The sequence below is a fragment of the Aotus nancymaae genome, unplaced genomic scaffold, assembly GCF_030222135.1.
Source record: "Aotus nancymaae isolate 86718 unplaced genomic scaffold, 86718_ANA_hifiasm-v0.15.2.pri h1tg000012l, whole genome shotgun sequence".
Taxonomy (NCBI): domain Eukaryota; kingdom Metazoa; phylum Chordata; class Mammalia; order Primates; family Aotidae; genus Aotus; species Aotus nancymaae.
The window spans coordinates 2,009,795-2,024,659 of NW_026988423.1; positions in this window are offsets into that span (position 1 = coordinate 2,009,795).

Here is a 14,865-nt window from a genome sequence, read left to right on the forward strand (position 1 = left end):
CTGTGTCATGTTGGCTTTTTATGTCACTCCCACTGCTATAGCATATAGGCCCAGTGCTGAATTTAATGTTCTGCATAGATCAGTAGAGGCCAAATGATTAAGAACCATCAAAGTTCTAAAATGAGCTAATGAGTCACCTTTGTTTTCCTAAAAGTAAAAACTTATTTAAGAGCAAATAAAATTCAAAGCTATAAAAACAGAAGTGATAAGCAGTCCATTACATTTTAGGAATGTAGTATGTGCTGCATAAATAGTCCCTAATGTTATTTTACTTATAAATTAGATGAATGAATTTGAAAAGTTCATTTTACTCCAGGTAGTTTCTGTCAATTCCCTGAAAATGTAATTTTAAAAACGCATTTATGTTGTGTTTATAAGAGGCACATCTACTATATAAACAGTTTGTAAATAAAAGGTTGAAAAAATTATTCCATGAAACACCGAAAGAAACTAGTGTTGCCGTATCAGTATTAGAAAAAATGTAGACTTTATGGCAAGAACGCTACTAGAAATAAAGAGGAACATTTAATAATGATCACTAATTAAGTGTACCATGAAAGTATAGTTTTCAAACGCTTTATTTATCTAATTATGTATCCTAGAAATTTATGAAATAAAAATTGACAGTTAAAAAGACAATAGAAAAACATAATCGTTGTGGGTGAATTTAACCACCTTTCTCAGGAACTTACAGAAAATGTAGACATAAAACCTATCAAAATGTTGAAAACTTGACAATTACATTGAAACAATCTCAATGTAATTGACTTACATGCAATTTTGCACACTCAGGTGTAGATCACTCATTAAGTACACATAGAAGTTTTGTGAAATTAATTATATCTTGGGTCAGAAAGAAGACTCAATATACTGCAAAAAATTTAAATTATATTTGCTAAACATAGAGCATTTAAGCTAAAAATTAATAGGAAAAAGATTTTAAAATACCCACATGTTTAGAAATAAGTAAACAAACTTATAAATAACACATACTTCAGGGAGGAAGTGATAAATTTAGCAATAGCAAACTATTTTGAATTGATTATATAAAATATTCAACATATCAAAACTTGTGGAATGTAGCTAAAATGTGTATAGAGTGGAATTTATATCACTATTTGTAATTTGTATATTTTAGAAAAAGAAAAATTTAAAAATTCATAAGCTAAACATTCATCTCAAGGAACTAGAACAGTAACAGCAAATTGAACGTAAACTAGAAGAAAATAAATAATGAAGAGTAAAATGAATGAAAATGAAAAGTATAATAAAAATGATAAAAAACACTGATGAAAAGATCAATAAAATTGACAAACATCTGTTGAGACAGACACTCCACATTAAAACTTCATGAACAGTAGAACAGTGCTTTGATCTCTCTCTGTGTGTGTGTGTCTGTGTGTCTGAAATAGATAACATTAATTTTCAAAGCTGAACTTTCTTTGCATCATAAACATGAAAAAAATGCTCAGATTGAGCCATGAAAAATAATTAACACTTTTTAATTCCCTGTCATTAAATACATTATGCACATATTTAACGTATCACACGTTCCTAGAATTCCTATTGTTTCTACCTCTGTTCTCTACACCACCTCTTCTGTTAGGTTTGAGAGTAACATAGTAAAAGAAGAGAAAAGTTTAGCTGAAAGAATCTTAGGAAAGAAACTTAGGAAACATAACAAACTTTATGATATTCTCTCCTCTTATGGAAGCTTGAGATCTAATACCTCAAAATATAGCAAAAAAGTGAAGCCCTTTATCAAGTAGCAATATTTTCATGGTCTTTTTTCAGGTCAGCCCTCTCCTGTTGCAAAACCAGCCTATAAACCGTTATCAGCAATGGGTGTGTTTTCACCCTAATTTGAAAGCATTTTTCTTTAGCAATCCCAGGTAATATCTTATTTTTGAATGCTTTTGACATGTTTTAATATATTTGGGTCAACAATTAGTAATTGAAAACATCTTTTGGTTCTATAAACTTTAACACTGGACATAAAAGACATGCTTAGATTCATGCATATCATCTGATTTGGCTTACATCCACACATCGTAGATAACACAGACACAATGTTTAAATAAATCCAATATGAAACTAGAGAAGGTTAAAAGACAGTCTCAGCTATAAAAGCAAGACTTAAACAATCAACTCTAGATATTCTCTAATCACAAAAAGAGACTAAAAATAGTTTAAGATAAAGGGAATGTCATCAGGTAGCACAAATCATAGATAAGAAACTTCAGTCCATTGGAGCTTAAAAGCACTTTTGATGGGGAAGATAAGGAAGAGAAACAGGCCAATTCAAGCAGAAAATGTCTACCAAAGGCCAACTTGTACCTTGATAATGCTTAGTACATATTGTATTCTAATCATTTTTGGAGTATTATATTAAATCTTGAACTTTTACAGAAGAGCAAAAGGATTATCAAGATCTGAAAAAAATAACAATATTAGGAGCTTACCTATGTAGATTTATTTTAAAGGTAAACTAAGAAAATGTAGTGTTATAAGCATGGGTATATGAGATCATAGATCAGAATAGTGATCCTAGAACCATAAATCTAACCGAGGCATGACAAATATGGAGAAAGATATTTCTTTAATAAATGATTTCAGGGTAATTGATTACATTGAGTAATACTAAAAGATACGAATTCTACACAGATAAAAGACTTAAATATGAATATCGAGACAATGCAAATTGTAGAAAATAGCAAAGGAAAATTTCTTTGTGATATCGTGAAAGTATTTTTAATAAAACATAAGCAGCACAAAGTATAAATGAAAAATTCAATAAATTAACATGAAAAAGAATATTTTCTTTTAATGAAAAAGCAGTATGGAGAGGGTGACAGGATAAACCAAAATTTAAAGAAGAAATTTTTAATGCATATAACTAACAGATAATAACATCTAATATATATATATGTATATATGTACATATCTAGTGTATTTATTCACAGTTAAATTGATCTGCATATGTAGATATGTATTTTTTTCTATTAATGATAAATAAGGACCACAGAAACAAATAAAAATAGAACAAAATTAAGAACAGATATTCCATTATCAGATGTCCAATAAACAAATAAATATTCTTAGCCTCTTAGTAATTTGGGAAATCACAATGAAATGCCATTTTACACATACCTTACTGGCAAAATTAAGAAGGCTGACTCTAATAATGTTGGCAAAACTTAGTGAATTTCCTATAATGTTTCCAAACCCTTTTGGAACACAATTTACTATCATGTAATTAAATTAAAATGGATATGGTTGCCAGGGTAGAATGCTAAGAACCATAGGTTTATTTCCTGTATGTTTGGATGAAGTCTATAGACAGTGGCCCAAGGAAACAATATGATCCTACATAGACAACTGTGAGGCAAGTGGAGCTCAGGAAACACTAAAGTCTGGCAGGTCCTGGGTGATACCAGCCTGAACCAAAAGTAGACTGTCTTAATCAACATTTTACTGAGGAAGAACTGAAAGTTTTATTTGAGCTCTACACATGTGACTTATAAGTTGTTCTGTATAAGTTTTTAACTAAGTACATTGTTTTTATCCTATAATATTATTTAATCTTTTTTCCTAAAGTAACCTTTTCATTTTAGAACAATTTTAGGTTACAGAAAGTACAGTTTTAGAACACTGAAAAACTGTGAAAATAGATTGGATATAGGAGTTAAATTATTTACGCAGCTAGTGTGGGTAAGAGAGTCCTCAGCAAGGTTTTCGTTTTAATAAAAAGTCTTGCATTAGTATCAAACATTTGTTAGAATTAATGAACCAATGCTGACACATCATTAAGTAAAGTCCATATTTTAAGACTTCCTTAGTTTATCCTAATATCCTTTTCCTGTTGCTGGTTTCCATCCAGGTTGCCATATTGCATTTAGTTTTCATTTCCCTTCAGGTGCCCTTGGCTGTTGTAAGTTTCTCAGCTTCCTTATTTTCAGTGGTCTTGAACGGTGTGAGAAGTACTGGTGAAGACTTCTGTGGAACATACCTCAGTTAGGTCTTGTCTCTGTCTTCACTGGAACTATGTGTTTTGGGGAAGAAGATAAAAGAGGTAAAGTGCTATTTTCATCCCATTATTTTGAGGGTACATATTATGAACATTGTATCACTGTGGATGTTAAACTTGATCACATGGCAGATGTAGTGTTTATATATATTCAGTTTTCTCCACTAAAATCACCCTTGTTCCCTGTGCATACTGTACTCTTTGGAAGAAAGAAAGTCACTATTTGTAGCTCCCACAGAAGAGTGGAGAATTTTGCTTCAGCTCCTTGAGGATGGAGAATCTACATAAATTATTTGAGATTCTTCTGAATGGAAGATCTTCTCTCCCATTTATTAGTTCTTATGACATTTACTTATGTCACTATCGGCCCTTAGATATTTATTTTATGCTTTGTTTTATAATCCAATACAATTTCAGTTACTGTCTTGCTCAAATGGCTGCAGTTTTGGCACGTGTGAGTCCTTTCAGTTGTCTCCTGTATCTCCTTGGCAGACATCCCCATCGTTGCGTGTTTTGTTTTATTTTGTTTTCTTCCAAAGCACTTCCTTACTTTCTGACACTACGATAAAATCCAGGCTCATCCTGTCTATTTTCTGCCCTTGTCGTAGAACTAGCCATTTATCTAAGGAGTTTTGCTTCCTTTATTGGAGAATGTTATTAGAAACAAATATATGGGCACAATTATGTTCCTTTCTAAGGTGCTATCACTTCTAGGCCTTCTCAGCGGGCAGAGCAAGGGGATACATGGGTGTATACTAACCCATGTATATATACATATTTATAAATATTTCTGTGTAATTATCTGCACCTATATTTAGCTAAAAGTAAGTTTACTCTGATCTCTCCAACTCTAATCCGTTACCTAATAAGTCATTGGAGACTTTTGTCTTTGCTTATCTGTAACCTCCTTTTCAAAACAATGAGAAAACCTGGTTCTCTCAATTTTCCTAACTTTTCAATTTCAGTATAAATATATCAGAATTTCTACCCATACCCTCAAGGGAAATAACCGTCAACTAAAGTATAGTGCCTGTGCACTGCATTTTATGCCTTTGGTCTTACAGATTCTACTGTTTTCCAGCATTACTGAGGCCAACAACTTATACTTTCACCCTTTTCAATGAGATGGCTTCGCATATTTTTACTACAGTAAGATTGTTTTGTCATAGTCTACTTTCTATCTACGAATTCTGTATCCTCAAATATAATTTTTAAATTTGCATACATTAAGGCTCATGCTTTGCTCTGCGAAATTCTATGGCTTCTGACAAATGCAGTTTCATGCGTTTATGACTATAGTATATGAAATATTTTCTCTGCCCTGAAGACTCCTCTTTGCTTTGCCTATTAAACATTTTCCCTTCTCAGTCTCTATTTTTTTTTCAGACTGTATAATTGGAATGTTAATGATATGTAGCTTTTTCAGATTGGTTTCTTTCACTTAGCAGTATTCATCTAAAATTCATCCATTTTTTTGTAGTTTTTCTGGTGGCTCATTTCTTTTTATCACTGAATAATTTTTCATTGCATGTATGTACCATAATATGTTTATCCATCTACTAAGGAAATTTTGGTTGCCGGAGTTTTTTGCTATTAGGATTTAAAATGCTATAAACATGCAGGTTTTTGTTAACAGAAGTTTTTAGATCAGTTGGATAAATACCTAGTGTATGATTGCTAGCTATTATGATAAAACTATGTTTGACTTATAAGAAATTGCCAAACTGTCTTTCAGGGTGGCTCTATCATTTTGAATTTTCATCAGCAAGGAATGAGAATTCTTGTTGCTCCACATCCTTACCAGCAATTGGTTTTGTTAGTTTTTTAGATTTTAGCCATTTCAATAGATGGGTAATGTTGTTTTAATTTTCAACTCTCTAATGTCAAATTATGTTGGATATCTTTCCATATGATTATTTTCCATTTTATATCTTTCGTGAGATGTCTGTCAGGATCTTTCACCTGCTCTTTAATTACTCTGTGTGTTTATTGTGTAGTTGTAAGAATTCTTTGCATATTTCGGATACATTAGTTTTGTTAGATGTGTTTTGCAAATATTTTCCCCTAGTCACTGGCTTTTCTTTTATTTCTCATACCATTGTACTTCACAGAGCAGAAATATTTCATTTTAATGGATTATAACATCAATTATTTCTTTTATATATTGTACATTTAGTATTGCATGTAAAATCATCAATCATCAATAATTCTAGAGTTATGTACATTTGTTCCTATGTTTTCTTCTAGAATTTTAGTAGTTTTCCATTTTACATGTAGTACCAGGATCCATTTTGAGAACATTTTTGTTAAAGGTGTAAAGTATTTGTCTAGGTTTATTTTATTATATTGTTTGCATATGGATGACAATTGTTTCAGTCCCATTTACAAGAGTCTTCTAACCTAGGATTATGGAATATCTCTTCCTTTCCTTAGGCTTTCTATGTTTTTTTGTATTAGTGTTTTGTACTTTTCAGTACATTGGTCCTATATTTGGTTATGTTTATATACCTAAGTACTACATATTGTTGGGTGCTGTTGTAAATGATGGTTTTATAGTTGTTTACTGCTGCCGTATAGAAAGCCGTTATTATATGTTAATTTTGTTTCCTAAAACCTGTTATACTCAAGTGTTACGTTTGTGCCACTCATTTATTATCTTTTCACACGTGGGAAAGGGTGTAAAGATAGGGAAATGAGAGAAAGAATGTGGCGACTGTAAGTAGCTCACCCCTTCAAAAGGAGGTAAGCCCGTGCTGCAATTTTACAGAGGTCTGGACTGTGTGATCTGAATCAGTCATCACTTGGCAATTCAACACAACTGTTCCTCAGAATTAATGTACTTTATGCTGAAATTGAATCCCAAGATCTCTGAAACTCTTGCAGTGCAAGTAGTCAATGTGGGCCTATTGAGAATATAGTTTATTGATACGGAGTCAAATATCAGTTTATTAGAGCCAATAGGCCATACTAATAGATTGTGAATTATATGACACAGGAGAGGAACTGAAAATTAATAGCATAATTTACTAAAATTTGGAACACAGGACAAGAAAATTAAGTTTTGGACATATTGAGTTCGAGATGCCTTTAGAAATGAAATGTAAATGCTATGTAAATATTTCTTTTATGTTAGCCTGAAATGTAGATGATAGGCCAAGGTAGGAGATTCACATTTGGTATCTGACTATAGGTGGTATTAAAAGCCAGGATTGGATGAGATCATTTGGAAATAAAATAGAGACAGAAAACTGACTGGGTTGAGACCCAAGCTCTGAGTCATCCAAAATTTAGAGACTAGGAAGAGGTGGAGTTTCCTACAAAGGACACTGAGAAGGAGTGCCCAGTGAGGAGGGAACAGTCACAAGAAGAATGGGGCTCCTTGATAGCAGATGAAGTAAACAGTTTAAGTAAGAAGGAATAACCTGTGGTCAGACACAACAGTGTCGGATGAATTTGCAGACAGCAGAGACAGTGAAACAACAGAATTAAAAAATGCCAGATATAGGTGATGGGGAGGAAGGCAGCAAACCACATTGCCATGTACATACCTACGCAACAATCTTGTATGTTCTTCACATGTACCCCGAAACCTAAAATACAATTAAAAAAAAAAAAAAAATATATATATATATATATATATATATATATAACTGGATTGACTCTAAGGGGAGAATGGTAGGAGATAAATTAAATATGAAGTATAAATGCTAAGAGTAATGGTGGTAAGACACATTCTAAAAATATATAATTAAATAATTATTTAAGTACCTGCAACAAAATATACAATTAAATACCTGTAATACATGTGTCCAGGTATACAAAGTACCCAATATATACACACAAAAATAAATATATACATGTAAAGCACATGTAAAAAATTAAAGATAGATGATATAAAATCATATATAAGCAACACATTTGATAATTAGAAGTATCTATGACACATACATTTGAAAATACACAATTTTAATAACCTAAAAAGCATTCAAAGAAATTTCAGCATTCCAGCTTTGCTTTGCAATAAAATAAGAACATAAACTTTTTATTGAAAAAGACCTCATGCTAACCCCCAAAATCTATACCTATCCAACAATCTCAAAATGTTTTAGTAACATTTATAATTAAGGGACTGGTCTTTATTGCTTCTTTTCATTTTTAATGTCATACGCCTCTTGAATTAGAAAAACATGAATATATTTTTTCTCATCTTTTTCCCACTCTGAAATACAGGAGAGGAGAAATTATTAATGAGCTCCTGTCCTGTATTGGATTTCACTTTTGGATTATTGCTGTGTGATCACAATCAAGTTATTTGAATCAAAGGAAAAGCTACGCTTTTCTTCTAGAAGTTTAAATTCTCAAAAAACCAATAAAGAAAACTTAAAACTCATTTACTGCTTCATAGTGAGATAGTTTTCAGGCTAAAAAAGAAACCACTCAGTAAACTGCTCTGTGAATTTTTTCTGTTTCTTTTCATTTTTTATTTGACACTTGATTCTTTTTTTTTTTTTTTTTTTTTTAATTATTACTTTTTTTTATTGCATTTTACGTTTTGGGGTACATGTGAAAAACATGCAAGGTTGTTGCATAGTTACATATGTGGCAGTGTGATTTGCTGCCTTCCTCCCCTTCACCTATATCTGACATTTCTCCCCATGCTATCCCTCCCCAACTCCCCACCCCCCCCATCCCCCCTCTCCCCCCCAACAGACCCCAGTGTATAGTGCTCCCCTCCCTGTGTCCATGTGTTCTCATTGTTCAACACCCACCTATGAGTGAGAACATGTGGTGTTTGATTTTGTGTTCTTGTGTCAGTTTGCTGAGAATGATGGTTTCCAGGTTCATCCATGTTCCTACAAAGGACGCAAACTCATCGTTTTTGATGGCGGCATAATATTCCATGGTGTATATGTGCCACATTTTTCCTGTCCAGTCTATCATCGATGGGCATTTGGGTTGGTTCCAGGTCTTTGCTATTGTAAACTGTGCTGCAATGAACATTCGTGTGCATGTGTCCTTATAGTAGAACGATTTATAATCCTTTGGATATATACCCAGTAATGGGATTGCTGGGTCAAATGGAATTTCTATTTCTAGGTCCTTGAGGAATCGCCACACTGTTTTCCACAATGGTTGAACTAATCTACACTCCCACCAACAGTGTAAAAGTGTTCCTATTTCTCCACATCCTCTCCAGCATCTGTTGTCTCCAGATTTTTTAATGATCACCATTCTAACTGGCGTGAGATGGTATCTCAACGTAGTTTTGATTTGCATTTCCCTAATGACCAGTGATGATGAGCATTTTTTCATATGTTTGTTGGCCTCATGTATGTCTTCTTTTGTAAAGTATCTGTTCATATCCTTTGCCCATTTTTGAATGGGCTTGTTTGTTTTTTTCTTGTAAACCTTTTTTAGCTCGTTGTAAATTCTGGATATCAGCCCTTTGTCTGACGGGTAGGCTGCAAAAATTTTTTCCCATTCTGTTGGTTGCCGATTCACTCTATTGACTGTTTCTTTTGCCGTGCAGAAGCTGTGGAGTTTGATCAGGTCCCATTTGTCTATTTTGGATTTTGTTGCCAATGCTTTTGGTGTTTTGGTCATAAAGTCCTTGCCTACGCCTATGTCCTGAATGGTTTTGCCTAGGTTTTCTTCTAGGGTTTTTATGGTGTTAGGTCTTATGTTTAAGTCTTTAATCCATCTGGAGTCAATTTTAGTGTAAGGTGTCAGGAAGGGGTCAAGTTTCTGCTTTCTGTATATGGCTAGTCAGTTTTCCCAACACCACTTATTGAACAGGGATTCCTTTCCCCATTGCTTGTTTTTGTCAGGTTTGTCAAAGATCGGGTGGTTGTAGATATGTTGTGTCACCTCCGACGCCTCTGTTCTGTTCCATTGATCTATATCTCTGTTTTGGTACCAGTACCATGCTGTTTTGATTACTGTAGCTTTGTAGTATAGTTTGATGTCGGGTAGTGTGATGCCTCCTGCTTTGTTCTTTTTGCTTAGAATTGACTTGGCTATGCGGGCTCTCTTTTGGTTCCATATGAAGTTTAAGGTGGTTTTTTCCAGTTCTGTGAAGAAGGTCATTGGTAGCTTGATGGGGATAGCGTTGAATCTGTAAATTACTTTGGGCAGTATGGCCATTTTCACGGTATTAATTCTTCCTAACCATGAACATGGAATGTTTCTCCATCTGTTTGTGTCCTCTCTTATTTCGTTGAGCAGTGATTTGTAGTTCTCCTTGAACAGGTCCTTTACGTTCCTTGTTAGTTGTATTCCTAGGTATTTTATTCTCTTTGTAGCAATTGTGAATGGCAGTTCGTTCTTGATTTGGCTCTCTTTAAGTCTGTTATTAGTGTATAGGAATGCTTGTGATTTTTGCACATTGATCTTGTATCCTGAGACTTTGCTGAAGTTGCTTATCAGTTTCAGGAGATTTTGTGCTGAGACGATGGGGTCTTCTAGATATACAATCATGTCGTCTGCAAATAGAGACAATTTGACTTCCTCCATTCCTAATTGAATACCCTTTATTTCCTTTTCTTGCCTGATTGCTCTGGCTAGAACTTCCAGTACTATATTGAATAGGAGTGGTGAGAGAGGGCATCCTTGTCTAGTGCCAGATTTCAAAGGGAATGCTTCCAGTTTTTGCCCATTCAGTATGATATTGACTGTCGGTTTGTCGTAAATAGCTTTTATTATTTTGAGATACGTTCCGTCGATACCTAGTTTATTGAGAGTTTTTAGCATAAAGGGCTGTTGAATTTTGTCGAAGGCCTTCTCTGCATCAATTGAGATAATCATGTGGTTTTTGTCTTTGGTTCTGTTTATGTGGTGAATTACATTTATAGACTTGCGTATATTGAACCAGCCTTGCATCCCCGGGATGAATCCTACTTGATCATGGTGGATAAGCTTTTTGATGTGCTGTTGCAATCGGCTTGCCAGTATTTTATTGAAGATTTTTGCATCTATGTTCATCATGGATATTGGCCTGTAGTTTTCTTTTCTTGTTGAGTCTCTGCCGGGTTTTGGTATTAGGATGATGTTGGTCTCATAAAATGATTTGGGAAGGATTCCCTCTTTTTGGATTATTTGGAATAGTTTCAGTAGGAATGGTACCAGTTCCTCTTTGTATGTCTGGTAGAATTCGGCTGTGAACCCATCTGGACCTGGGCTTTTTTTGGCTGGTAGGCTCTTAATTGCTGCCTCGACTTCAGCCCTTGTTATTGGTCTATTCAGGGTTTCAACTTCTTCCTGGTTTAGGCTTGGGAGGATGCAAGTGTCCAGGAATTTATCCATTTCTTCCAGGTTTTCTAATTTATGTGCATAGAGTTGCTTGTAATAATCTCTGATGATGGTTTGAATTTCTGTGGCATCTGTGGTGATATCCCCTTTATCATTTTTTATTGCATCTATTTGGTTATTCTCTCTTTTCTTTTTTATTAGTCTGGCTAGTGGTCTGTCTATTTTGTTGATCTTTTCAAAAAACCAGCTCCTGGATTTATTGATTTTTTGTAGGGTTTTTCGTGTCTCTATCTCCTTCAATTCTGCTTTGATCTTAGTTATTTCTTGTCTTCTGCTAGGTTTTGAGTTTTTTTGATCTTGCTCCTCTAGCTCTTTCAATTTTGATGATAGGGTGTCAATTTTAGATCTCTCCTTTCTTCTCATGTGGGCACTTATTGCTATATATTTTCCTCTAGAGACTGCTTTAAATGTGTCCCAGAGATTCTGGTATGTGGTGTCTTCGTTCTCGTTGGTTTTGAAGAACATCTTTATTTCTGCCTTCATTTCATTGTTTATCCAGTCAACATTCAGGAGAAAGTTGTTCATTTTCCATGAAGCTGTGTGGTTCTGGGTTGGTTTCTGAATTCTGAGTTCTAACTTGATTGCACTGTGGTCTGAGAGACTGTTTGTTATGGTTTCCGTTCTTTTGCATTTGCTGAGGAGTGATTTACTTCCAATGATGTGGTCAATTTTAGAGTAGGTGTGATGTGGTGCTGAGAAGAATGTATATTCTGTGGATTTGGGGTGGAGAGTTCTGTAAATGTCTATTAGGTTTGCTTGTTCCAGGTCCGAGTTCAAGTCCTGGATATCCTTGTTAATTTTCTGTCTCGTTGATCTGTCTAATATTGACAATGGGGTGTTGAAGTCTCCCACTATTATTGTGTGGGAGTCTAGGTCTCTTTGTAATTTTTTAAGAACTTTCCTTATATATTTGGGTGCTCCTGTATTAGGTGCATATATATTTAGGATCGTTAGCTTTTCTTGTTGCATTGATCCGTTTACCATTATGTAATGTCCTTCTTTGTCTCTTTTGATCTTTGTTGCTTTGAAGTCTATTTTGTCAGAGATGAGAATTGCAACTCCTGCTTTTTTTTGCTCTCCGTTTGCTTGGTAAATCTTCCTCCATCCCTTTATTGTGAGTCTTTGTGTATCCTTGCATGTGAGGTGGGTTTCCTGGATACAGCACACTGATGGGTTTTGGCTTTTTATCCAGTTTGCCAGTCTGTGTCTTTTGATTGGGGCATTTAGTCCATTTACATTTAGGGTTAATACTGTTATGTGTGAATTTGATCCTGTCATTTTGATGCTAGCTGGCTGTTTTGCCCATTGGTTGATGCAGATTCTTCATTGTGTTGATGCTCTTTACCGTTTCATGTGTTTTTGGAGTGGCTGGTTCTGGTTGTTCTTTTCTATGTGTAGTGCCTCCTTTAGGAGCTCTTGTAAAGCTGGTCTGGTGATGGTGAAATCTCTGAGTTCTTGCTTGTTCACAAAGGATTTTATTTTTCCTTCACTTATGAAGCTTAGTTTGGCTGGATATGAAATTCTGGGTTGAAAGTTCTTTTCTTTAAGGATGTTAAATATCGGCCCCCACTCTCTTCTGGCCTGTAGGGTTTCTGCTGAGAGATCTGCAGTGAGTCTGATGGGCTTCCCTTTGTGGGTAACCCGACCTTTCTCTCTGGCTGCCCTTAGTATTTTCTCCTTCATTTCAACCCTGGTGAATCTGATGATTATGTGCCTCGGTGTTGCTCTTCTTGAGGAATATCTTTGTGGTGTTCTCTGTATTTCCTGGGCTTGAATATTGGCCTGCCTTGCTAGGTTGGGGAAGTTTTCCTGGATAATATCCTGGAGAGTATTTTCCAGCTTGGATGCATTCTCTTCGTCACATTCAGGTACCCCTATCAAACGTAGATTAGGTCTTTTCACATAGTCCCATATTTCTTGTTGGCTTTGTTCATTCCTTTTTACCCTGTTTTCTCTAATCTTGCCTTCTCGTTTTATTTCATTGAGTTGATCTTCGACCTCTGATATCCTTTCTTCTGCTTGGTCAATTCGGCTGTTGAAACTTGTGCATGCTTCACGAAGTTCTCGTGTTGTGTTTTTCAGCTCCATCAATTCACTCATATTCCTCTCTAAGTTGTCCATTCTCGTTAGCATTTCGTCAAGTCTTTTTTCAAGGTTCTTAGTTTCTTTGCATTGGGTTAGAACATGTTCTTTTAGCTCACGAAAGTTTCTTATTATCCACTTTCTGAAAGCTGATTCTGTCATTTCCTCACACTCATTCTCCATCCAGTCTTGTTCCCTTGCTGGTGGGGAGTTGTGCTCCCTTGTAGGAGGAGAAGTGTTCTGATTTTGGGTGTTTTCATCCTTTTTGCGCTGGTTTCTTCCCATCTTTGTGGATTTATCCACCTATCGACTTTGTAGTTGCTGTCTTTCTGATTTTGGTAATTTTAAGTCTGCAGCAGCAGAACTCATAAACCCCCTTTTTCTTCCCCCCCGGTGTTCTGTCCCGGGGATTTAGGGAGTTATGATTTTCCGCTGTCTTGTTGTTGCTTTCCCTGCCCACAAGGTGGCAGCCTAGTCGCACTCAGCCTGTAGAGGCTTCGCTGAGCTGCTGTGGGCTCCGCCCAGCTTCCTTGTGAACTTTCCTGCAGTCTTGTTTATATGGGCGTAGTTAGAACTGTTTCCGCTATGATGGCCCGCCCCTGTAGTGATGGAGTCTCTGTAGTGGCGGGTTACCTTCGTTGCGGCAAATTGCCCTAGGAACTGCAGGGTGTGTCCCAATGGAGGACGCCCCTCCCCCACAGAGCTGGACCGACCCGGGTTCAGTTGTGTTTCCTGAGGCGCTTTCTTTGCCCAGGAGTGTCCTGTCTTGTCTCCCTGTTTCAGCTCCCCTTGCTGGCTTACCAGGGACTCGGGGACTCGGGGACTCGGTTTCACTCACTCTGCAGGAGGAGCCACTTCCCTTGCCTCAGGGCACAGGCCGAGCGGTTGCGCCAGTCAAACCAGCCACGCTGGTGACCCGTGGGGCTCTTTCCCCTGTGAATCTCCTGGTCTGTGGGCAGTAAAAATCCGCTGCCCAGTGAGCCGTTGCTGAAGCAGCGGCTCTGAGATTCGTGGCGCGTTTTTGCCCGGGGAATTTCCTGGCTTGACTCCCTGTTTCAGCTCCCCTTGCTGGCTTACAGAGGACTCAGTCGCACTCACTCTGCAGAAGGAGCCGCAGCTCCCTGCCTCAGGGTGCAGGCCTAGCGGCGGCTGCGCCACTCAAGCCAGCAGCGCTGGCGACCTGTGGTGCTCTTCCCCCTGTGGATCTCCTGGTCTGTGGGCAGTAAATATCCGTCTGGAAATGCGGCGTCCACTCACCCTCTGCGCTTTCTCTCTGAGCTGCATTCGCGAGTTCCTCCTAATCGGCCATCTTCGACACTTGATTCTTTAATTTGTGAAATTTAGAAATTTTGGATCCATGCACTTAATAACTGACATTAAATCATTCCTAATCTGGCTTTGATCCTTAAAAATCTTCACTTTTCTTTGGTGTTTTAAAACATTTTCAC